This window comes from Notothenia rossii (assembly GCF_949606895.1).
Source record: "Notothenia rossii genome assembly, chromosome: 12".
In the NCBI taxonomy this organism is placed as follows: Eukaryota; Metazoa; Chordata; class Actinopteri; order Perciformes; family Nototheniidae; genus Notothenia; species Notothenia rossii.
Window position 1 is genome coordinate 21,380,628 of NC_136911.1, and position 24,434 is coordinate 21,405,061.

The following is a 24,434-nucleotide window of genomic DNA, read 5'->3' on the forward strand; positions in this document are numbered from 1 at the left end:
GTAAAATGCGGCCATAACTCCGGCTAGGAAGGTCGCATCAACGTGCTCCCGTCTCTAGCACCCCCGCAGCCCGAGCTACGAGTGAAATAACTAAACTTACATGAAACTTCCGTTGGGTTGCTTTAAAGTCAAGCTTCAGTTTAAGATTCACCCTGTAATAGAAACATGTGATGGAGCATTACTAACCTGACTCAGATGGTTTCACCAAACCATCTAAAGCTCCATTGGAAGCCATTTGGAAAGGGCAGGCACTTTCAAAAATACTTGGCAGGTGATTGGATCAATCTGTCTATCACCTTCTATCATGGGCCACTTCTGATTGGTTAACAATGGCTGCTACATGTGGAGCACAGCACTTCTGATTGGTGTGGATGACTGACACACAAGAAGAACAACAACAACAAAAAAGAAAAAAATGTTTAAAAAAATCGCAGGCTTTGCGATTTGATAATCCCATCATTTCAAATTTCGATTTAAAATCGATTAATCGTTCAGCCCTAGTGCTCACGTGTTTCATGGTTGGTGTATAGACTGAATATGCTTCATGAAAGGCAGGTTTTCCTATAAATACAATTATTTTTTATCTTAAATATCTTGGTTCCCCGTTTTCTAAGGCAACATTGTTCTGCTCTCTTACATAAACCCATCCCTGGTTATTAACACTAGTTCTTCTCATGTTTGATCGTCTTTTTTTGTAGAAATGTTACCTGAAAAGAAGCCCAATCAGCGACTAAACAGCAGAACCTGCCACGCTGTCGCCCCTCTGTAAGGTATTTAATCCTCATTCTTCTCTAACCACAAGAAGCTTTTTATCCCCGGCCTCCCACCGACTGCAGCCACACCAGCTCTTAGTCTTTCAAAGAAGCCTTAATCATTTTAATATGAAAGCTGCTAAGTACCCCCAATAATCACTTTGATGAAATGGAGGACATTTTAAACAGCAACCCCCCCCCCTCTCTCTCCCTCGCCCCCCCACCTCATTTCAGCTTTTCACCCCTGCCTTTCATCATTCTTTTCATCATCCAGCTCCATTGACTGAAGCTGGATCGTGATACGCCGTGTCATTTACAACCTCTCTAACTCCATCTTCATTCATCTCTGCCTCTGGCTTTGTTCACCTTTTTCCAATCAAAGTGACCAATCTGGTACATTTTAGCAAAATGTGGACATTATTAGCGATTAAAACAAAACCGGCTGTGGAAAAAAACACCTATTGCACTCCTGCTGAGGGAAACTGTTTGCTAACATTTAACATAAATACTTGATGAGCTGATTTTGCCCTGGGTTGCACACAGAGATGGTAAAAGTACAAACATCCTTTACTCCAGTAGTACAGATACTCGTGTTTAAAAATACTCTGTTGAAAGTAGAAGTACTGACTAAACTTCAAGTAAAAGTAAAGAAGTGTGGGCTTCGAAATGTACTTAACCCTTGTGTTGTGTTCAAAGCTGTTACCGTTCATGGTGTTCGCGGGTCAATTTTGGCCCATGATTTATCTCCAAAACACACACAAAAAATTACTATCATCCAATATTGTTTTAAATACATCATAACTAACTTATTATGTATTCATAACTGCACAATCCTGTTGTAATTTAATGTTATGGCCCAAAACACATATTGCACACGTGCATGTGTGAGTTCAGGTTCAAGTGTTAGTGTACATATTCTTTGAGAACGGTCGAGTTCCCGTGGGTGGGGGGCAGAGGGAGGGGGGGAGGGGGCAGAGGGAGGGGAGGCCAGGTACATGTTGCGAAAAATTATTGTTACATTGCATGAACGGGGGGGGGGGGGGGAGGGGTGTCTGAAGTCAAAGATGAATCTTGTTTGGGCCAAATTTGACCCCAAGTCACCCAAAACAATTCTGCTGGGTCTCCCCAGACCCCAACACCAAATTATACACTTTTTTTTGTAGAGACCTTCAGACTAGGCTAAAATTGTCAAAATCTGTTTTGTGGTGTTTACATAACACCACAAAACATAAGGGTTAAGTAAAAAGTACCCATAACTAGCAGCTGTTTTAAAGAGTACCTGACCTCCCTTTATATTAATATAACAATAATGTCATTGTTAGCTAATGAATGTTTCCATGCTGAACAACGGCAACATGACAACGTGTTCATTGGTCCCTCTTCTTTAGAGAAGACCAGGAAATGATGGATACACGGATCGTGTTCAAATCAATAGGCACGCAATGACTCTAAATAATAATGATCACGCCACCAAACACACATTCAGACTAAAGGAACCAGCCTGTTTGGAAAATGAGAGAAGTAGAAAGTACAGGTATTTGAGTTCAACATGTAAGAAGTAGAAAGTACAGGTATTTGGGTTCAACATGTGAGAAGTAGAAAGTACAGGTATTTGTGTTCAACATGTAAGAAGTAGAAAGTACAGGTATTTGAGTTCAACATGTAAGAAGTAGAAAGTACAGGTATTTGTGTTCAACATGTAAGAAGTAGAAAGTACAGGTATTTGGGTTCAACATGTAAGAAGTAGAAAGTACAGGTATTTGTGTTCAACATGTAAGAAGTAGAAAGTACAGGTATTTGTGTTCAACATGTAAGAAGTAGAAAGTACAGGTATTTGAGTTCAACATGTAAGAAGTAGAAAGTACAGGTATTTGGGTTCAACATGTAAGAAGTAGAAAGTACAGGTATTTGAGTTCAACATGTGAGAAGTAGAAAGTACAGGTATTTGGGTTCAACATGTAAGAAGTAGAAAGTACAGGTATTTGAGTTCAACATGTAAGAAGTAGAAAGTACAGGTATTTGGGTTCAACATGTAAGAAGTAGAAAGTACAGGTATTTGAGTTCAACATGTAAGAAGTAGAAAGTACAGGTATTTTTGTTCAACATGTAAGAAGTAGAAAGTACAGGTATTTTTGTTCAACATGTAAGAAGTAGAAAGTACAGGTATTTGAGTTCAACATGTAAGAAGTAGAAAGTACAGGTATTTTTGTTCAACATGTAAAAAGTAGAAAGTACAGGTATTTGGGTTCAACATGTAAGAAGTAGAAAGTACAGGTATTTGTGTTCAACATGTAAGAAGTAGAAAGTACAGGTATTTGTGTTCAAAATGTAAGAAGTTAAAGTACAAAATCATCGTAAAATAAGTAGTGGAGTAAAGTACTGATCCCGGAAAAATGTACTTAAGTACAGTAACAAAGTATTTGTACTCCACTACTTCCCCCCCCCTGGTTGCACATACTTCAGCTATATGTTTATCCAGAATGATCTGCAGCATGCTTCACTCAATGCTACGCTCAAGCTGTTAGCATTAGCTGCCGTCCAGTGCACTGTCCCACTCAGCAGAGTATAACTTCACCTAGTTTAAAAGTTTGCGAGCTCGAGTTCTTGCAGAATCTAGGTCAAGGTTTGTCTTTATCTGCAGACCAGAAGTGGAGCAGCGGTGGCAGTGATGGACTTGGATAAAATAAACTGTTGCAAGATATCTCTGTTTCCCCACCGGTTGGCTAACGATAGAGGTCACCCCGTTGTCATGATTTCCTCACACGTTAACATATGGCCTGTTGGAAGTATTTGTAAGAGTGTCCTTTTCTGCTTTTAAAGCAATAAATCTGATTGTGGTTGGAATTGGAGAATGTTTTATAGCAGAATGTTGCAAAGCTATGAAAGTCAATGTCAGACATTCTCTTATTTTGGTTTAACACACTATAGCAATTCACATGAATATATACATTACACTGGACAATACTTAAAAATCTAGTTCTAAAATCCCTGTGTCCCTGAAACGCCTCCATTGTACTCCTTTGTTTACTTTCATAACATAATCAAATCACTGTGTAACCTTGCGCTTCTATTGGCTAACGCTCCAACTCATTGTGGCTAAGGGGCGGGACATCTCTAAGCGGTCGACCAATCACAACAGAGCCGGCCAGCTAACCAATCAGAGCAGACTGGGCTCTGGTTTCAGACAGAGGGTGAAAAGAGCAAAAAGCCAAGCTGTTGCCCTTTGATTTATATTTTAAAATCATTTGGTTATTGCAAACTGTTTGGCTCTTGTTTTCCAAAATCAATTTATTCATGTCCACCGACACACTCGCTATACCTCTCAAATCCAATCTAACGGAGTGCCACGGAGGCAGTGAAGTCCTTGTTGACTTATTCATCACCTCCCGTGTGTTACCTCGGTATCTCTCTCTCTTGCCTTTTGGCAGTTGCGCTGCCTTGTGGTTTATTTATACCACATCTCATCATTTATTAAAAACTCAGTCAGTGGGGCAGGCGAAGGAGCATTAGGGAGTCGACAGCTCGGGAATCATCTCCCCTCGTGCCAAGTGGGGCTCCTCCTGCCTTCACTGAGCGCCAAAAAGCCCGCGGAGCCAGCGAGACAAAGGCAGGATGATCTTCTAAGAGAGAGAAGAATTGCTCCCATCTGATGTTAGAAGCATAAAAAGGCTTTCAGGAATCTGAGTAAATGAATTTTTGGAAGAATGCTTTTGGTTCTCCTCGAGGGGTTAGCAGGCGCAGGCGTCAGATGAGAAGCCGAGAACAGACGGTTTGCAGCAGGCAGACAAATGGCTGCTTGGGTGAGAATAGAAAGTGTGAAACTGCGAGGAAGTCAGGAAGTGACAATAAACATCAGCGGACATGAAGTGTCTCAGAGGTTCCTGGAGTATTTGAATCATTCCCCTTCTGCTTTGAATAATGGCTTCTAGTGATTACGTGGCTTTTTTATTGGTCCACCAAGTAGCATTATTCAATTACTTTTTCATTTTCATTTAATTTCCATCTTGATTTCGAACAGATTTAAAAAAAAAAAAAATACATTTGAAAAACAGAATACCGTATTGTTAGAATTATTATAATTGTTAGAATACAGTATTTATCAATATTCATAATAATATTTATATATTCAACAAAAATATTCATAATAATAATAATTTAAAGAAGAATTCAAAGGCTTTTTGTCATATGCACAGTAGTGTAGGTATGGCAATGAACATCTTAAGTCCTCCAACAATGCAACGTGAATATATTCAAGACATAAAACAATAACACACGGAGAAAGAAACAGTATAGAAATACAATAAAAGAAGATTATGTTGCCAGACCAGATGCAGATGAAGTAAACTATATACAGACACACTTTATAATTGTTATATTACTTATAAAGACCTCAACAAGTCATCTCCACTCAAATGTTTTCCCCATAATGCCTTGTGCTTCAAACAATGCACCTTTGTTTTATACATATATAGTAACTTGAGATATTCCACTGTGAACATCAGATTCAGATCAATTGTATCCAAACCCAGACACTATGTCTCTGGTGTTCATTTCGCCTCTGATTGCACGGTGGGAAAATATGTCTTCTTGTAATTGATGTGGAATTTGTGTGGAGTGACCCTTTTAGTGATCCATGCATTCCTCCGCCATGCCTCCCTATTGTCCCAGAGAGCAGGAAGACACACAAAAGCAACAAAACAAATTCTTAAAATGTCCCAAAGATCAATGAGAAAGGACAGACCCCGTGTTAACCCCTCGGAGGAATGTCACACCAGCGTCAGACACCCTGATGGCGGGAGGAGGACGGGACCACCCAAAGGTCCTGAGTCCTTATGTGTGCTTCTATTTAAACACAAGTGCACCCAGGAATAGTGAGAGTCTGAAACTGTGTCAAAGTATGACAACGATAAATAAAAACTTAAGCAAGGCAAGTTTATTTATACAGCACCTTTCAACACAAGGCAATTCAAAGTGCTTTACAAAAATGAAAGATTATATATATACCTTATTTGCTAATGCAGGTTCAACGTCTGACCTCTGCACTCGCCCCCCAGCTGCATCAACGCAGTACAGTAGCCTCATTAAAACACACGAGGGGGGGAAGGGGGGGGTCTTCTTTTCACACATAGCTGTTGTATGTCTGAATATTATCCTGTGAGTGTCCATGCTTGCTTGATTTTGTGTCTCAAGCATGCACTTTTGACACTCACTCCGAGACATAGGCAGACACAAGTATGCACTTTCTGAGCTGTAAATGGTTGGTGTATTTATCCACTGATGACATCATGTTTCCTTTTTAAAGCCTCCTTGTAAAAAGTAGGAACACTTCCAGCCTCTGCTTTTCCAATTCCCCAAAAAGAAGCTGTTTTCAGACGTCAATGTTTGCTGACACACTCCTCACAGAACTGACCCACGAACAGCAAGCTACAGATTTAAGTGAGATGTTTATTTTTCTCACAAACACGTCAGAATTTTTTTAAAGAGGCTGCAATCGCATCACTTTGGCTGTTAAAGGTCACCTATTATGCAGAATCCACTTCTTCATGTCTCTTCTACATCAACATGTGTCCCCTGTTCTTCATGTCTCTTCTACATCAACATGTGTCCCCTGTTCTTCATGTCTCTTCTACATCAACATGTGTCCCCTGTTCTTCATGTCTCTTCTACATCAACATGTGTCCCCTCTTCTTCATGTCTCTTCTACATCAACATGTGTCCCCTCTTCTCCACATCTCTTCTACATCAACATGTGTCCCCTCTTCTTCATGTCTCTTCTACATCAACATGTGTCCCCTCTTCTTCATGTCTCTTCTACATCAACATGTGTCCCCTCTTCTCCATGTCTCTTCTACATCAACATGTGTCCCCTCTTCTTCATGTCTCTTCTACATCAACATGTGTCCCCTCTCCTTCAAGTCTCTTCTACATCAACATGTGTCCCCTCTTCTTCATGTCTCTTCTACATCAACATGTGTCCCCTCTTCTTCATGTCTCTTCTACATCAACATGTGTCCCCTCTCCTTCAAGTCTCTTCTACATCAACATGTGTCCCCTCTTCTTCATGTCTCTTCTACATCAACATGTGTCCCCTCTTCTTCATGTCTCTTCTACATCAACATGTGTCCCCTCTTCTCCATGTCTCTTCTACATCAACATGTGTCCCCTCTTCTTCATGTCTCTTCTACATCAACATGTGTCCCCTCTTCTTCATGTCTCTTCTACATCAACATGTGTCCCCTCTTCTTCATGTTTCTTCTACATCAACATGTCTTCTTCATGTCTCTTCTACATCAACATGTGTCCCCTCTTCTCCACGTCTCTTCTACATCAACATGTGTCCCCTCTTCTTCATGTCTCTTCTACATCAACATGTGTCCCCTCTTCTTCATGTCTCTTCTACATCAACATGTGTCCCCTCTTCTTCATGTCTCTTCTACATCAACATGTGTCCCCTCTGTGGAAAGAGACTCTGAAAGTTTCAGGAACAAAGATTCTCTCTCTTTTTGATCCATTTCTATAAAAACCTGTCGGAAAATGAGCTGATCAGATTTTGGCCACTTTATGATGTCATAACGATGTGTTGTCTTGTGTAACCATTAGCCAATCAGCAACCAAGGTAACCCCCCCCCCCACCTTATCACCTGAATCTCCTCCTAGAGCACCATTGAGTTCTTTGTAACCAGACCTCTCTCAGAGGGGCGTGGGGAGGGGCTCCTTATATTGGGTGTTAAATCAACATCACAGTTTGGAAAGAAGCACCTAAACCAAACTGTGATTATGTAATGTAAGACTGCCTGCGGTGACCTTTGCTCGGCCGTTTCCTCTGAACTCTCACAGCACCTGCAAGCTGCCGACTCACCGTTTAAGTCGAGCACTGCCTGTGGTCTCTGACAGACACGCTGTTCCTCTGCAGGAGCAAACAGCTGTCAGGACTCACAGGGAGATAAGAGGCCTGATATTCGCAGAGGTGGGAAGTAGTGGAGTACAAATACTTTGTCACTCTTAAGTAAATGTTTCTGGTATAAATACTTTACTCCTCTACTTATTTTTCTGACGAATTTTTACTTTTACTTCTTACATGTTGAACACAAATACCTGTACTTTCTACTTCTTACATTTTGAACACAAATACCTGAACTTTCTACTTCTTACATGTTGAACTCAAATACCTGTACTTTCTACTTCTTACATGTTGAACACAAATACCTGTACTTTCTACTTCTTACATGTTGAACCCAAATACCTGTACTTTCTACTTCTTACATGTTGAACTCAAATACCTGTACTTTCTACTTCTTACATGTTGAACACAAATACCTGTACTTTCTACTTCTTACATGTTGAACTCAAATACCTGTACTTTCTACTTCTTACATGTTGAACTCAAATACATGTACTTTCTACTTCTTACATTTTGAACACAAATACCTGTACTTTCTACTTCTTACATGTTGAACTCAAATACCTGTACTTTCTACTTCTTACATGTTGAACTCAAATACCTGTACTTTCTACTTCTTACATGTTGAACTCAAATACCTGTTCTTTCTACTTCTTACATGTTGAACCCAAATACCTGTACTTTCTACTTCTCTCATTTTCCAAACAGGCTGGTTCCTTTAGTCTGAATGTGTGTTTGGTGGTGTGATCATTATTATTTAGAGTCATTGCGTGCCTATTGATTTGAACACGATCCGTGTATCCATCATTTCCTGGTCTTCTCTAAAGAAGAGGGACCAATGAAAACGTTGTCATGTTGCCGTTGGTCACCATGGAAACATTCATTAGCTAACAATGACATTATTGTTCTATTAATATAAAGGGAGGTCAGGTACTCTTTAAAACAGCTGCTAGTTATGGGTACTTTTTACTGAAGTACATTTCAAAGCGTCTTTACTTTTACTTGAGGAAAGAAGTTTAGTCAGTACTTCTACTTTCACCAGAGTATTTTGAAACACGAGTATCTGTACTTCTACTTGAGTAAAGGATGTGAGAACTTTTGCCATCTCTGGATATAGATAGCATGGAAGGAAACAATCACTCTGCTTTGATTGTATTTATGTGTCTAGTTTCACAGTTTGCAAATCATTGACAAAGTGTTGAGAGCAGAGCAGGAAGTCCTATCCCCTTTCTGATTGAGAGGGATATTAAAAGCAGGTGAAAGGTGATGCTGTTCATTATAATAACTAACCTGCTGATGCTTTCACTCCGAATACACTCAGCTGAGGAGCTCCTAATGTATGGATGATCAGGTCTTCTGTCTTTGATCTGTGTGAATGGAGACACATCAAAGGAAGCAGAAGTGTGTGTGTGTGTGTGTGTGTGTGTGTGTGTGTGTGTGTGTGTGTGTGTGTGTGTGTGTGTGTGTGTGTGTGTGTGTGTGTGTGTGTGTGTGTGTGTGTGTGTGTGTGTGTGTGTGTGTGTGTGTGTGTGTGTGTGTGTGTGTGTGTGTGTGTGTGTGTGTGTGTGTGTGTGTGTGTGTGTGTGTGTGTGTGTGTGTGTGTGTGTGTCTATATATAATCACTTCTATCGTTGTTAAGACTTATCACTCTCCATGTGTATTTGCATTTATAATGATAGGTCGTGTTCCCTGGCAGTATGGCACTTCATGGTCCTGCAGGAAATGTCATCTGAAGGCAGTACAGTTTGCCTATAATGTCTTCAGACTGTTACATTAGACTCCTTTGGCACCCATTACTCTAGGAACCAGGGTTCAGCTGCCAGTACAGGCTCTCCTTATACACTGTTCGTAGTTACACAACCGAAAATACACATTGTACGATAGCCTAAGGGGTGGGACATCTCTAAGTGGTTGACCAAGTCGGCCATAATATTACAACTGCTAACCCTTACATCGATTATTGGACAATAAACCTTTGTCTTATGTGAAAAATTCACAACGCAGTGTCTGTATCGCCTCTTGTGCTTATCATACAGCCAACATATGAAATGCAATACACTTAAAAACATTCCACATGTGTTTGTAAGGGACCAAATGTTCCCTTCAAGTACAACATTACATTACATTGCATTTAGCTGAGGCTTTTATCCACAGCGACTCACAATAAGTGCATTCGACCAGGAAGATACAACCTTGAAGAAAAAAGAATCATATAAGAACATCAGGTTTCATAGAGCCAAACATTTCAAGTGCTACTCAACTGGCTTTAGATAAGCCAGTCCTTTGTTAGTATATAAGTGCTTTGTTAGTAATTCTATCTCTGGAAGTGGAGTCTAAAGAGATGAGTTTTCAGTCTGAAGAAGATGTGTAAGCTTTCTGCTGTCCTGATTTCAATGGGGAGCTCATTCCACCAATTTGGATCCAGGATAGAAAAACCCACGTGTTTCTGCTGATGGGAACTCGGGTCCCCCTCGCGGTGCGGGTGCAGCGAGCTGATTGGCTGATGCAGAGCGGAGTGCACGTGCTGGGGTGTACGGTTTAACCATGTCCTGGATGTAGGAAGGGCCAGATCCATTCACAGCATGGTACGCAAGTACCAGTGTCTTGAAGTGGATTCTAATAATAATAATAATAATACATAATATTTATATAGCGCCTTTCACGAAACCCAAGGTCGCTTCACAAGTCGGGCAGGGGGGGGGAGTAGGGGAAAAGAGGCAGACAGGTCAGGGAGGGGGGGGGCAAGCAAGTAGCGGAAAAAATAAATAAAAATAAAATAAACCTATCAAACTAACTATATAGTGGGGAAAGCCTTGGTGAAAAGGTGCGTTCTAGCAGTTACCGGAAGCCAGTGAAGGGAGCGGAGGAGCGGAACAACAGCATAGTGATTCTATTTATTATACTGTAACTAGGGCTGTAGCATTTTAGGTCACTGATGTTTTCTTTTAAACATATTGACATTTTGTTTTGGGGCATAAATTACCCCTTAAATATACCTCCATCAATCAGTGTTATCATTAAGAGGGGTTTAAAAAGTTAACCGAATCTTTAGGCTGTACCATAAAGGTCCTTACGCACCAAGCCGATTTTCGGTGTCGATAGATGTCTACTCAGATTGGTGTGTATTGGTGTCTCTTTTCGGCCGTGCTGAAACCTCCCGCTCTGTCGGCTAAAGGCAGTCGGCAAAAGAAATCACTCTGATTGGCTGTTCAGCTTAGCGAATCAGTGCATGAGAAGCGAAACAGAAGTGAGGGACCCAAACAAACTATGAAGAAGGCAACTCTGAGATTCCATTTAACTCCAGCTCTCGACACAGGTTGGGGAAAGCCCCGTGAGCTTCTCGCTGTAGAGTGAACATGGAACACGCTATTTGTTGTTTGTTTACATCACGCAGTCCGCCTGCTGGTAAGGAGAGTTATTGCCACTCACGCATGCGCAGTTCGTACGTGCTACTTGGCCGTCAGCTGAAGTCTTTGCGGTGTGTTCCAGTGACACATGGCCAACACGCAGGAGACGTGAGGCATCCGTCAGGACGTGTTCTTTGGTGTTAGTTTGGTGTTTAAGGACCTTAAGAAACCATTTCTGATTTATTGAATACTATCCTAAATAACACTATAATAGAGTTTGGTTATTGGTGCTTCAGAGGCTCGATAATTGCGCTTATGTTCTGTGTATTTCTAAAGTCCTACCTTGCATGTAAAGTATTTTATTAAATGAAATTGTGGAGAAAAGGAGGGAAGAGTGGCTCATGCACTGAGCACATATTATTCTCATTTCCTTCAGCATACATTACAGACACATGACTAATGCTATGTGTCTGGCAGCCTGGTCACATTGTGTAGACATTTGATCTGTGAAACTGATTGCCCCCCGTCAGACTGACCGAGTGTGAGCAGATAAGATCGGGACATCAGTGGAGGTTGATGAGGTGCCGCCTCCTGAACCCTGCTTCTCCTTTCCCCTGGACGTCCGCCAAGTTACCTCGTAGCAAGCTGATGGGAAAACAAAACAGATCCCTTTTTCCCGCTCCGTGTTGTCTTTGAAGTTTCCACGGCATCAGCGGAATTGGGGGGAAAAAACCGTGGGGGCGTGCGTCGGGAAACCCAACCCCTCCCCCTTGTTTCCTCGTCGACTTCTCGCTAATTCCAAAGGGCTTGGCCTCCTATTTTCCAGTCTATGGTTTTACACACTGACATCATACATTCCTTTTGTGAAGATCACCTCCTGAAACAGACATTAGTGTGTGTGTGTGTGTGTGTGTGTGTGTGTGTGTGTGTGTGTGTGTGTGTGTGTGTGTGTGTGTGTGTGTGTGTGTGTGTGTGTGTGTGTGTGTGTGTGTGTGTGTGTGTGTGTGTGTGTGTGTGTGTGTGTGTGTGTGTGTGTGTGTGTGTGTGTGTGTGTGTGTGTGTGTAAGCAGACATGGTTCACACTACATCACACAAACACACACACTTCCCAGGTCTGGTTGTTTGTCTCATCACCCGTTAGATGATGTAATTCAGATTTCTAAAGAAGGAATTGATATCAGATTTCCTGGTATTCCTTTATGCATTTTCACAGGACATTGTGTTCTGCCTGCTTCTTTGATATCGCAGCTGAAATAATCCAGACTAATGCCAGCAATAACTTGGAGAAGATTTAAGGGATAACATCGGGAAAGCCATCCTGTGTGTCTTTTCTGCCAGAGGGAAAGAGCTTTAGAATAACAGGCTTAAGATTAAGGAGGAAATATTTTTCTGCTTTCCCTCACTGTTAGTACAGCTCACAAGAGCGGGAAACAAGTCAAAATATTCCATGTGGCTGCCAGTGATGAGAAACAGGGAAGAGGGTTAGAGAGGAGCCAAGTGACAGTGAGGCATTTCAACAATTCTTTTTTTTACGGAGGGGAAATTAAGGGACTTTCTCTCGGAGGAAAAGCACTTTAAGTGTAGAATCGCATATGATTGCAACATGCCATAGCAGGACATGTTACATTGCATTTAGCTGAGGCTTTTATCCAAAGCGACTTACAATAAGTGCATTCGACCAGGAAGATACAACCTTTAAGAAAACAGAATCATATAAGTACATCAGGTTTCATAGAGCCAAACATTTCAAGTGCTACTCAACTGGCTTTATATAAGCCAGTCCTTTATTAGTATATAAGTGCTTTGTTAGTAATTCTATCGCTCGAAGTGGAGTCTAAAGAGATGAGTTTTCAGTTTGCGTCGGAAGATGTGTAAGCTATCTGCTGTCCTGATTTCAATGGGGAGCTCATTCCACCATTTTGGAGCCAGGATAGCAAACCCACGTGTTTTTGCTGACGGGAACTCGGGTCCCCCTCGCAGTGCGGGTGCAGCGAGCTGTTTGGCTGATGCAGAGCGGAGTGCACGTGCTGGGGTGTACGGTTTAACCATGTCCTGGATGTAGGAAGGGCCAGATCCATTCGCAGCATGGTACACAAGTACCAGTGTCTTGAAGTGGATTCTAGCAGTTACTGGAAGCCAGTGAAGGGAGCGGAGGAGCGGCGTGGTGTGGGAGAATTTGGGAAGGTTGAAGACCAGACGAGCCGCTGCATTCTGGATGAGCTGCAGAGGTCGGATGGCACATGCAGGTAGACCAGCCAGGAGGGAGTTGCAGTAGTCTAGGCGTGAGATGACGAGAGCCTGGACCAGAATCTGCGCTGATGTCTGGGTCAGCTGGGGACGTATCCTCCTGATGTTGTAAAGCGTGTATCTGCAGCAGCGGGTTGTAGCAGCGATGTTTGCAGTGAAGGACAGTTTGTTATCTAGGGTCACACCCAGATTCCTTGCAGTCTGAGTCGGTGAAACAACAGAGGTGCTGATGTTGATTGTTAGGTCAAGAGTGGGACAATCTTTTCCCGGAAGGAAGAGCAGTTCAGTCTTGTCAAGGTTGAGCTTGAGGTTGAGCTTGAGGTGATGAGCAAGAAATGTGCAAGAAAAAGCTCAAGGAAGGCTGTAATCATTGAGACACGAGCCACTATGGATTGTTGGCGTCATTTACACCTGTGCTTTATACGTTTAAATACATTTAGTGTCTCTAATGTGACATGTCTCCATGCTTTAATGTTCAAAAAGCTCTTTATTTTTCTCACTGTCTGTGCTGCAGCACCTCTTTTCACCCTCTGTCTGAAACCAGAGCCCAGTCTGCTCTGATTGGTCAGCTGGGTGGCTCTGTTGTGATTGGTCAACCGCTCAAAGATGTCCTGCCCCTTAAGCTCCTTACACAAAAAGCCGATTTTCGGCGTCGATAGATGTCGGGCCGTCGATGAGCATCGTGTCGCCCTACTTAGATTGGTGTGTCCCGCATCGTTGTGTCTTTTCGGCCGTGCCGACACCGTCCACCACCGATTCGACATGTTGAATCGGGAGGCCGTTGGCCAAAGAAATCACTCTGATTGGCTGTTCAGCTTAGCGAATCAGTGCATGAGAAGCGAAACAGAAGTGAGGGAACCGAAACAAACTATTAAGAAGGCAACTCTGAGATTCCATTGAACTCCAGCTCTCGACACAGGTTGGGGAAAGCCCCGTGAGCTTCTCGCTGTAGAGTGAAAATGGAACCAAACGCTATTTGTTGTTTGTTTACATCACGCAGTCTGTTCTTCTTCTCTCGGTTATCACACAGTCTGTCTTCCGGTTGTTGCCTCTTTTGAATGACGAATACACACTACCGCCGCCTACTGGTAAGGAGAGTTATTGCCACTCACGCATGCGCAGTTCGTACGTGCTTCTTGGCCAGCGGCTGAAGTTTTTGCGGTGTGTTCCAGTGCGACACATGGCCAAGAAGCAGGAGACGTGAGGCCACGCGTCCCGACGGAACTTGGTATTAGGGTTAGGGTTAGGGTTAGGGTAATGTTGTGAATCGAGTGGCCCATGGTGGTGGTGGGGTTATGGTACGGGCAGGCGTATGTTATGGACGATGAACACAGGCCACTCGATTCACAACATTACCCTAACCCTAACCCTAACCCTAACACCAGATACTGACTGGTTTTCGGACCCCCCCAGACCCCCCCAATAAAGCAAAACTGCACGTTTCAGAGTGGCCTTTTATTGTGGCCAGCCTAAGGCACACCTGTGCAATAATCATGCTGTCTAATCAGCATCTTGATATGCCACACCTGTGAGGTGGGATGGATTATCTCGGCAAAGGAGAAGTGCTCACTATCACAGATTCTTTCAGATTTGTGCAAAAACAAAAGTGTTGCATTTATATTTTTGTTCAGTGTATTATTATTATTAGTTGATCATGTACAATGTGTTGGAGCGCTAGCCAATAGAAGCAAAGGAGTCCAATAGAGGCGTTTCAGGCATAGAAACTTTGGGACTTCAGCCTTTGCAGACCATTTACAGTACATGCACAAAAACCTGTATACCACGCCTTAAAAACTGCTTCCTTAAAAACTCAAATAGTGGCAGCAGCAACAGTCCCTGAGAGAAAGCTCCTCCCTGGTGTCGTCAGATCAGAGGGACTTTCCTCAAACTTTTTTAAAGACCTATTAATGAATGACGCATGAAGCTCCAATTAAACATATTTACTCTCCTGTCTATGACAATTATTCAGTCAAGTTGAAGTGTCTGGTTGTTGTTTTTATTTAGTCGTACATTTATGCAAAACCACACACAGGGGGTTTCTGTTGTAGGGCCTGACACGGCAGCTGGGCCACTTTACGGGATGTGGAGTGCCAGCTGGAGAACCTACAGTTAACCCACATGAATACAGTTGTTCTCATGAAAAACATCACATTCTGTCTTCATAGGTGTTTTCCATTTTACTTTGACTGTTTCTCCTTCATCTCGAATGATGCAAGTGAGATTTTGTAAACATAATGTAAGTATTTCTTCATCCGAGAGACTCTTTGCCAGAAGTGTGTGTAGGAGTTGAGTTAGTGTCACTTTGCCATAATTATCATAAGCCAGTTTAAAATAACACGCAGGGCTGAAAACCCCCAATTAGAGTGCGAGGCCCCTCTTGTCACCATGCACTAAATCTGTCACCATAATCACAACCTGGTGAATTAGGAGCGCTTGTTCTGCCTTCCACCAGTTTGTCACAAAAAAGTCTGTTTTATTCGCGACACCTGCAGTAGGATTTTTATCTTTTTCTCTGCAGACTCCAGCACATCAGCATCAATTCTTTCAGGCGTTCAAAAGGATTTTAAATGAGCCCCGCCACCCAGCCCCCCCCCCGCTGAGAGCTGCTCTGAGGGCTGCTCTGACGCAGACCACATGCTGAGCGTGTGTATGATGGTATTGACTTTACATTCAGTCTGCTTACTCTCCCAGGGCTTCCCTCTGAGAGGTAGAATTTGGGTTGGCAACATTCTTCTGCCTCCTGTGACACCTCTCAGTGAGTTTCAGAACGCAGCGATGATTTATGGGTTTGTTGAGGAGGTAGATCAGGTTTTATCAGTGGTGGCAATGATGGAGAAACACACCAGCACACGATGTATATGCCAATAGTACTTTGCTGTCCTTTCGAAAGCCATATTTGATATTATCATATGTTACAAAGGGGATATTGGTCAGCACAAGGTATATACATACATTGCTGTGACACACCCTCTCCCAGCATGCCTGTGTGTAAGGTGATGTCATCATAAAGAAAGGGGTTGAAGACTGTCTAGCAGCCGCAGCATTAGCATAGAGGCTAGACTCTCAAACCCAATCACCCGTCTGTCCTCTTCCTGCCGCTGCTTTTTGCTTCCTCAGAAATAACTATGAAATAATATTCAAAGAAATGGCTGTATTCCATAAAGATATATACTCCCCCCCCCCCCCCCCCCCACCCCGCAGAGATCATCTCCCTGCCTCGCTGTAATTGGGGTGTGACCTAAATATGTGACTGGAGCTGCACTTGTGTGAGTCTTCATTGACCTACATATGAGGAGAGCATGGTGAAGCTTTGAAGGAATCAATACTGTCCTTGCACTTGGCATTGAGGCCTTTGAATGCAGTACATCTTGTAGTTATTGACATGGGAATATATTCATTAAGATTCAGTCGTTATAGACCTGTTGCTAAGTTGCTAAGTGGTATGCAATATTGTCGGTGAAAAACATATTTTTTAAGTATTTATTTGACTCCTTTGTTCTGGTCTCTGAACATGAATAGAGTTTAGTTACCAATCACAGCTTTGAATCGTCTCCAATTCATCCGTCTTAGATCAGCTTCAACAAACCTTATGCTTTTTGGCGGCTTTTTTGGCGGTATCTTGGGACTTTGTGTGGCCCGGACGTTTGTGATACAGACACTGCAACTATACAATAAGGATAATTAAACTTATAATAAGACTACAAACGAATGGCGGTTAAACTTTTGCAGAAAAAGAGTTCAATTGCAGAAGTTAGATGCATTCTTAAAAGTAATGTACATAGAATTGGGAGGGATGAAACCCCTCTTTAATGGTCACACATGCAGAGCACACAGTGACATGTGTTCTCTGCCTTTAACCCATCCTAGTACCAGGAGTCTAGCACTAGGAGCAGTGGGCAGCTAATGTACAGCGCCCGGGGAGTGAGGGGGCACCACGGCAGGGCAGGAGGTGAACTGGGACTTCTCCAAGTAGCAGTCCACACTCCATATTTAGGTATGTTCGGGGACTTGAACCGGTGACCCTACAGCTCCCAGCCCCTACTGACCGAGCCACTGCCGGACTTATTTATTCAGACAGGCTTATAACTTTTGATAGCGTATTTAGAGAACGTCCTAAATACCCTCTGTGTGGAAATTAACTGTTGCGAGTTCATCAGTACCAAAATCAAAAGAGTGAGAGACAAAGGCTGCTCTCAGATTTCATTAGGGCTATTCCCTGTGGTTTTGTAATTGATCGTGACGGATCCGCCTCCTGTTGATGACAGCCTCTTTCCAACTGAGAAGCTCTCTGCGAGTGGGATTGATTTAGGACTTCCTCCATGCTCCGCTCCTCACAGTGAAGCTCCAGCCTGATGCTCCGGTGCTCCTAAACCTCCAGGGGGGAACTAGGCTTGGTTTGGTTTACACATGCCCTGTAATTAGGAACATCCTCTGGGTCTTGTAATGTCCGTGAATTAGGAATTGTTTGTGAGGAGATGGCCAGCGCCGGTGTTTCAAGTTAGACACACTGCAGGAGTAAGTGTGTGTTTCACTGTGTGTGTGTGTGTGTGTGTGTGTGTGTGTGTGTGTGTGTGTGTGTGTGTGTGTGTGTGTGTGTGTGTGTGTGTGTGTGTGTGTGTGTGTGTGTGTGTGTGTGTGTGTGTGTGTGTGTGTGTGTGTGTGTGTGTGTGTGTGTGTGTGTGTGTGTGTGTGTGTGTGTGTGTGTGTGTGTGTGGACGCTCCACTGTTTCATTATGAGGCTGTCATCACTGGGATTGTTTATAATGGCTGAGGAGCAGAGACGGGGTTAATGAGGGGTTCGGCACCTCGTGGCTGTCTTTAAGTAACGTCTGGTTCTATGTGTGGCATTACATCTGCTGAGGCAAACACACTGTAGGAAACACTGCTGTTCTATATCTGTGACAGCCGTAACAAGTGTGTGAAGGAAGCAATTACAAATATATCTAAATCAGATTTATGCAGCAAAATGCTTTTTAAAATGAGACCAAAAGACATGTAAATGCCACTTGTTACATTTTACCAAAGCAAAAATGATGATATTATTTTTTAAACTAATTTTATTTAATTCAATGCAACAAAAAATATGTATTTATTATTATAATTTTTTGTTATTATATTGGATTGATTAGTCTCGTTAAACATTTTAAATATAACTGATAAGCCTTTTTTATGTTTTAATTGCACCTAAGAGGGGCCTCCTCTGCACAGACCTGGATGTCAAATGCTTTGTGCTCCTTTGGGGAATTCCTTGTATTGATTGGATATGGATGATATAATACAGAGAAGATCAATAATCATGGCTGCACACAGAAATGCTCTCGTAAAGAAGAATATCCTTTATGTTATCTGTCTGAACCGACACATAAAGAAATAAAAACGTCGGATAAATCCTGACGTTATTTGTCTCATTTGCCCTTCAGTGTTTCAGCCCATGATTATTCACACGTGCTCAAAGCAGCCGAAAACTTCACCGTTAGGAAGTCGCTTCTTTCTCTGACCAGCCGCCAGAATTACAGGCAGGAAATTGAGAGCAGAGTCGGTGCCAGAGGGTGTGTGTGTGTGTGTGTGTGTGTGTGTGTGTGTGTGTGTGTGTGTGTGTGTGTGTGTGTGTGTGTGTGTGTGTGTGTGTGTGTGTGTGTGTGTGTGTGTGTGTGTGTGTGTGTGTGTGTGTGTGTGTGTGTGTGTGTGTGTGTGTGTGTGTGTGTGTGTGTGTGTGTGTGTGTGTGTGTGTGTGTGTGTGTGTGTGTGTGTGTGTGTGTGTGTTTTGCAGCAAAAGGGTGTTCTGTGGAGACAGCAAGTTGGATTGTGGATCCCGTCCCCCGCTCGGCGCCATGAGGCCCACGCACAGGAAGCTTCCCCTGCTAAATACAGCTGACCTCCCCCCTCCTCCCTTCCCCCCTCCCCTCCTCCTCCCTCCTCCCTCTACAGGTCTGAAAGCATGAGACAGTGAGAGTCGCCTCATTTGTTCCTCCCCTCCGATAATTCCCCATCCCTCCGCCACAGCTGTGAGTTTTAATGAGCTCTCACTTTTTTTAGACCCATTCTTTCGGAGAACATATATTTCTTTCTGTAAACGTCCGTGACCGTGATGTGACCCCCCCCCCCCCTCACTCAGACACTCTACACAGAGACCACTTGAGACCCCATGAACCTCTGTGGCGGAGACCCAGTAAAAAGCGAGACATGGTCTGTGGCGACGAAAGAAAAAAAGGCTTCTTTGCAACCTCCCTCTCTCATGGGTGGCTGTTACACCCTTTCTCTGGTTAGCTGCTAAGCTAATAAGCTTTTATGGATAGGGACTCAGGAGGTGGGGAAATGAAACCCTGAGCACATCTCTGCACCAACACCTTGCCTAATAATGTCCACAGTTAGTTATTTTTTAATCTTAAACCTCAGCACAGACTGGGAGACTTGCAGGAATGTCAGTAGTGGGAAAACTGTGCATCAGCAAGTCACTTGGTTGGTGTGAAACGTTGGATTCAGCGCGGGACAAATGGAGCATATTTTAGCAGACAGGCAGTTCAGAGAGCTGTCATTCAAGTCATTTACACCAAAATCACCTTGTAAAATGATTAGTTTAATAGTAGTAGTAGTAGCTGCGTTAATATTGATCTGCGTTCAATTCGAGTGTTTATTACCAAAGCACCAAGTAGGGAGACCTTTATATATCTTAGTGGGAAAGCTGGGAACAAAACTAGTTGCTTAGCCATGAGGCACCTTTAAATGTAACACATTGCTCCATATATTTTGCAAATATCTGTAAAATGCAACCTCTTTTTAACAACTGCACAGCTCTAACTCTGGTTTTTTCTAACATTTTGACTCTATTTTTAACCATCTAATAGTTTAAATAATAGTTCTATCTTTGCTTGTACTTAATCTCCCTTAGTATGCAACATTATGGAAGGGTTTAATACATGCAGATATGCAGAATAGAAGGGTCTAGTGATCCTTAAGTGACTTCTTTTAGGAAGTGTGTGTTTGTTTAGTACCTCAACAGATAGAATGATGACACTCAAATAGCATCATCCTGATTTATACTCACACCAACATCAAAATAATCTAATTGTATGCATCAAATGGTTGGACAGTGTGTCTCGGATAGCAGATTTCCTCTCATTACTTCCTGTACTGAAGCCTCTGAGGGACTAGCCGGCAGATTGTGGACGGATCAATACGCTCTGCAGGAGGCAGCAAACGAAGGAGATAAGAGGAAAAGACTTTAGGAGGATCAGATGAAGTGGAAGGGGATGAAAGGAAGTGCCTTGGTGACGGAGCACTTATGTATCAGTATGTGCTGCAGAACTAATGACGAGACAAGCAGTGTCCTCGCATAAAGACGTGATGAGGGTCAAAGCGAGGTGAGACCGTGTTGTCTGAGACGTCTGATCTGAGCTCAGAGAGAGTTACAGTTAGATCGAACTCAGACACAAGTGGCTTGTGTTAATGTGATTAGAGCTTTCTGAACCCCGAGGGCAGAGGACGCTTCACTTGTGTAACCTCCTGTCAGTAAACAGCAGGGAAGGGAGGTTAACATATATTCTGTTACAGCTACTAGTTACCAGCGTTATTGAAAAGGAAGGTCTGCAACAAACTCTTCACATGTTAGACACTGCCTGCCAAATACAAGTCATTTCACTCACCCTTTATTTAGCATCCTGATTACCCGTTACATGTATTTGTTACTCCTCCAGTAAGAAGGACACTGCTCTCATTCTTTCCACTGGTGCAGTTTTTGCTAAATAACGAGCTACAGTATAATTTGACCACTTTCATCTCTTAGAAAGTGTGTATTTTTGCAGCACAGAAAATAAATTAATGTTAGGAAAGTGCTTGAATTTGAGTGTCTGTCAGGCGTTTTGCCGTGTGATTCAACACTCTGATTAAACGGCCTGGTAATGAGAGTCCTTCCTACTTTTATTAACCGCTATGATGATATGACAGCCAGCTTTAGAGCTTCACATGGATTGTCTTTCAGCTGAAATTATGAAAAGCGGCTGCAGCTCAGGAGCATGTCTCTGATAATCGGTGAAGTTCCCGCCGGTTGCTGGTCGTGAGCGTAATTGACCAGCAGCCGAGGCATTGATAACCGAACATGGGCCGAGTGGGCTCAGCTGTTTAAGGTACTCATCTGCTACGGTGTATTAATGGGGGCTTTGCAGCGCTCCTGAGCTCTGAGGACTCCTTATCCCCATCACTGTTGTGTAAAGAGAGGAAGCCTAATCCTATCTGGCCTGCAAATCCTCCTCTGGGGCCCAGACTGTGTGGAAACCCATGCACAGGCGCCTGACTGGCCCTCTCTCTCTCTGTCTCTGTCTTTTGTACACACACACACACACACACACACACACACACACACACACACACACACACACACACACACACACACACACACACACACACACACACACACACACACACACACACACACACACACACACACACACACACACACACACACACACACACACACACACACACACACACACACACACACACATCTCTGGAAAGCTGCCACTGCAGTCACAGGTGAGCGTTTACTGCAAACAAAGAAAGGGATTGTCAGGTTACTTTCCTCGCCGTGGCGGAAAGTTTGGCCTCTTGTGTGCATGAGGGGAAATCTGCTGTCATTTACATTGGACGTCAGAGGTTGGATCTGCACTGAACAAATTAAAACGTTGACTTTAATTAAATGTATTATGTCAACAAATGCTCATGTTTCAGTGTGGGAGTGACGTCACTAGTTGACTGCATTCCTGAAGCCTGGAAGTTGCCATGAACGTTGTTAACACCTTTCACCTCAGGTTAGCCATTGTTAGCAAAAGCAAAAAGCTTTATTTTGTATTTTGCATACATAGTAACAACCTATCCACAGATAGAGGATGAGTAGTATCATGTGTACAGCTGATGTAATGTCACACAAATAATACAGAAGAGCTAAACATTTTATATTATCAAGGTGTCAGATGATCTTGGGTATGGCAAGTCTGAGTCAGGCCTCAGGGGGGGTTCCAGTTGATAATAAAAAATCCATAGGTACTTTTAATACTGGCTGTCATATCATCATAGCTATTAATAAAAGAAAGAAGAAAGGACCCTCGTTATCAGTTGATTTCATCAGAGTGTTGAATAACACAGAGCAACGCCTGACAGAGACTCTCAGGGTGTTTCTCAATGTCGAGTAAGGATGCTCCAGAGCCACTATTTCAAGCATACTACGTCGTTGAGTGCCGCAGAAGGACTGTTCCAATGTCCAGCATACTTGGAATTCTACCTAGCCCGGCGTATTTCGTAGCGAGACATTTCGAGGCTGCACATGTGTAGACTCTGCGGTCTAAAAATCCCCACAATGCTTTGCGCACGGACCGGTAAGGCGGGGCTTCTCATATGACGCACACCTGCACACCTGTTAGCCTGTTCCACTCTTCGTTTTGCGAATGCTAGGAAGGATTCTTGCCTCGCTTCTGAAGGAAGTGACTCGGAAGACATGTGCTACCAAGCAAGCGTCCTCGACATTGAGAAACACCCTCAAATCCATGCACATACTTGCCCTTGACACCTGTGTAACGTTTATTTATCCCTATGTTAGAAAAATACACAAATTCGAAGTGATGAATGCCCAAAAGTGGTCAAATGATCCTTCTTGATTGATCAAAAACTGCCCCAGTGGATAGAATGAGACCAGTGTGTCTTTAATGGGACGCAGCCTTCATGTCAGGCCCGTAAACAGATAAGGAGAAAACACCACATTTCCCAGCAGAGAGTAAAGTGTGTCTTGCTTCGCCCTCTCTGCTCTCTTACAGCAAGGCGGTGTGCCAGTAGATTATTACCCTGCAAGGCGAACCAAATGAAAACAGTGACCTCGTCTCGTCTCGTGTTTGCGAGACAAACAGATTTCTAATTGTTGCTTTGCCGGCTCGGCTCGTCTTTGCCAGCCAGTCAGCAGCATTATCCCTAAATGACAATCACACGGTGTTATTTTGGGTGATCCACAAAGGCTGCAGGAGTCAGTCAGTGGGACATTTAAAAACACACACAAATGATAGTCTGCCAGGTTCGGATACACAAATCATCCACCAGAAATAAGCAGTGTCTGTTCAAAATTGCACCATGTTTTTCAGAATTAAAACCCCAAAAAGTCCATGTTTTGATTCTAAATGGCAGGTTATGGTGTGGCTGTTTATTTTAGGCGCTTTCATGTTTGTTTTTCAAAGACAACTCGTTTATTTTTCAGCTTAATTTCAGTTCTGCTCATTTTAGTTTACTCTATACCAGGGTGTCAAACTCAAACACACAGTGGGCCAAAATTAAAAACAGGTACTAGTCGAGGGCCAATGTTTAATGCAGAACTTATTGAAATGAACTTATTGCACATATTAAACCTGGAACTAACAAAGCTTAAATTATTGCCTATAAAAACAACATTAAACATTAAATAATCAGTTGCATTCATTTCTTATGGCTCTATCTGCAGCTTTTCCAGAGTCATTTCTTATGATTACATTTTCCCACAGGCCAACAACAGCTTCAACAAAACTATTTCCCTCAAAGAACAAACCAAACACGCCCTGTTGTCGTGAGAGAGAAAGTGCAGAAGGAAACATCCATTAAACTCAGTGTGCTGCTCTGTGATGCTAGCTCAGATACTTGGCATCTCATCTTGGGTGCAAGGTCATCAATGTTTGGGCTCAGGCTCTGAGCTGAGGAGACCCTCACGATGGAGTGAAGGTGCAATATACCGGAGGGCCAGATCTAATAGGAATTAGAAATTATCCTGAGGGCCGAAATTAAATCCACCACGGGCCTGATTTGGCCCCCGGGCCTCGAGTTTGACACATGTGGTCTATGCGATCCATTCAATCCAGAAAACACATTTTTTATAGAAACTAAGAATTCATTCACATTTTGTTTCAAATCTGACTTTATTTGACTGACACAGCCTAAATATCGTGTTGCTTTTGTGAACTCTGGGAAATATTACAAAAAAACACAGCTTAACTAAAAAAGAAAAAACACATATCATAGAGTTAGTAAGACTTCATAGAAAGAGTTTCACATTCGTCATTTACAATTCAAATGAAAATGAAACAACTCGTATCTACGTCAGCTGCACACGCCATCAACACAGGAAACCATTCCATCACATCTCGGCACATTTGCATTTTTATTAATCCCAAATCACTGCCC

General features: G+C 42.9%; 1 protein-coding gene across 1 annotated transcript in view; it reads left to right on the forward strand.

Annotated features, from left to right (window-relative positions):
* The window catches only part of csrnp1b (cysteine-serine-rich nuclear protein 1b), a 75,709-nt gene that overhangs the window by 17,464 nt on the left and 33,811 nt on the right, over positions 1–24,434 (forward strand). The window contains exon 3 of the mRNA XM_079661076.1: positions 699–770. The gene's annotated coding sequence lies outside the window, so the exon portion shown is untranslated. The remainder of the gene's footprint in view (positions 1–698; positions 771–24,434) is intronic.